This window comes from Penaeus japonicus, unplaced genomic scaffold (genome assembly GCF_977035675.1).
Source record: "Penaeus japonicus unplaced genomic scaffold, GWHDUDI00000001_assembly GWHDUDI00000001, whole genome shotgun sequence".
NCBI classification, from domain to species: domain Eukaryota; kingdom Metazoa; phylum Arthropoda; class Malacostraca; order Decapoda; family Penaeidae; genus Penaeus; species Penaeus japonicus.
In genome coordinates, this window is record NW_028234403.1 from 26,478,770 (window position 1) to 26,481,269 (window position 2,500).

The window sequence follows — 2,500 nt, forward strand, 5'->3', positions numbered from 1 at the left end:
TAACTCATTTTGTTTTTTTTTATACTTAGTGGGATAGAAGTATTGCTCTTTTAGGGGAGGACAAAAAGCAACTTTATTTTCTCGTATTTGTGTGCTGTCACAAACGAACACGAAACTTATAACCATCCACAATGAAGATAACATGAAGAGGTAGGGAATAAGAAGGAAACTTGTGCTTTTGACAGTGAATGCCACAATAAAAGGCATCCCTATTGGCACAGGAGCACATTATAGGCATTGGGCATGGTGTGAGTCACCTTCCTCCTCTTGTTCTGCCTGCATATCTTTCATCTGCGGTACTTTAGAGCAAGAGGTCGTGAACTTGCTACGTGCCATCGCTCTATAGAGATAGTGCTTGCTAGAGACCATAGATGGGTGCTATTCAAGGCTCTCTCTCCTTTTGGTGCTAGAAGAAAGCGGTGCCATCTAGGTTTTGGATGTTGAGTTGACTCATTTTGCTTAATATTACAGCAGTTATAATAATTATGACTACAATTGTCAACATCATTCTCCCATTACTCATAGCACAATAAAATAACATAGTGATTCAAAACTCCCGAACGTCATGATACCCATCGTCAGGCAAGAGCTCCTGCATCATGATGAAAAAACATGTTGCCCGTCATTAACGGGTTAACACATTGATATTAGGGACATGCACTCTCCATTTTGGTTTGATTTTACCTATTTCTCTACACATAGATTGTATCACAAGCACTTAGTCACTAATGAGATGAATAGTAAGCTGACCTGAACTTACCTGTTTGCCCTATTTCTTAACCCATTGCGGACAGGTATCATGACATTCATGACACAGGAGCTTTGGCCTGATAATGGGCTTCATGACGTACCTGACTATCAGGGATTTTGGATCATTTTATTGTGCTATGAGTAAGGAGTGAGTGATGATGGCAATTGCAGTGGTAATTACTATAATTACTGTAATATTGAGCAAACCTAACTTCCAAAACCTAGATGGCACCACTTTCTTCTAGCACCAGTAAGAGAGAGAGCCTTGAAAATGGCACCCATCTACAGTCTCAAGCAAGCACTATCTTTAGAGAGCGATGGCACACAGCAAGTTTACGACCTCTTGCTTTAAAGTACTGGAGATGAAAGATGTGCAGGCAGAACAAGATGAGGAAGTAGACTCAAACCATACCTAGTGTCTAAAATGTGCTCCTGTGCCAATAGGGATGCCTTTTACTGTGGCACTCACAGTCATAAGCACAGGTTTCCTTCCTCTTCCCTACCTCTTCATGTTATCTTCATTGTAGGTGGTTGTATGTTTCGTATTCTTTCATGACAGCACACAAATGCGAAAAAATAAAATTTCTTTTTGCCCTCCCATAAAACAGCAATACTTCTATCATAGTAGTGTAGTGTAGTGTATAAAGAAAATAATGAGCTGATATGGATCATATACTATAATTTTAATCAACTGTAGCCAAAAATGGCTCTAGTTTTATAATGAGTGATTGAAAGAGAGTGGGAAGATTCAAATTATGATGCTTTAAGCTGCCTCGCTCTGAAATAAAACCCATCCTGGAGACTGGGTAAGCAAATCTATCCCCTGTCTGCAATGGGTTAATGATAATAATCAAAATAAAAACTTTTCATGAAAACTCAAGGAATGAGGTAAATAGGTTGGGTGAGGTATTAATTGACTCCTTGGTACCTAAGTAGTGGACAGTGTATGTATGCATGCACTCCAAAGGTCAATCAGTTATGCTGAGGATCCACTAGCCTTGTCTGCCTCTAAAACCAGACTCAAGTTGATCATTTTTAGTCCAGGTTTGGGCATGCTGTCTTGGGAATTAGGAGAATCAGAACTATATAGTTTCCCTGATCCTACTATTTTTTGTGTGGGCAGTGATCTAAGTCAGTTAATTGTCTTAGGAATTTGTAAATTTTTATTATACAGCCATTTCACCACCATGTTAAAGGCAGCCTTGTGTAGTGTAATTATAGTGTTACCAGTATGGAAGGCCAGGCAGAAGTAGGTGGCTTGGGGACCAGGGCTTGAGTCTCATTAGTGGAACCATGACTTTAGGGCTTAGATGATCCAGAATATTCAGAAATGTTTTTATAAAATAGTTGGTACTGATCTTGATTAACCCATTGCAGATGGGGCGTCTAACGACCTAACTGGTCATCAGGGCGGGTGGTCTATGACATTAGCAGTACCAGCTAGAAATGAGAGGGACGAGGGAAGGGTCTTCTCCACCCTCTGGGTAGTGCAGACTAGCTCTAACAGTATTTTTTCCATAAATCCATAATAAAATGCGGGTTTATGCTGACTTTGGAATCCTGTAGCTCTGGAGTTAATGCCGTTACAGCCATAATACTTCATGACTGTGTACGCGCTTCAACTGTGAGCAGATCCCGATGTTGTCATGTACACATTGACTCTTTTAGGCCTAATCGGTGCCGACATGTATGTAATGATGCCTGTACACAATGGGTTAACCTACTCATGCCAAATGACGTGCTATCACGT

General features: G+C 40.4%; 1 protein-coding gene across 2 annotated transcripts in view; it reads left to right on the forward strand.

The window, feature by feature from the left end:
• Positions 1 to 2,500, forward strand: part of LOC122242639 (oxysterol-binding protein-related protein 1) — a 39,272-nt gene that overhangs the window by 23,775 nt on the left and 12,997 nt on the right. The gene's annotated exons all lie outside the window — the stretch shown is intronic.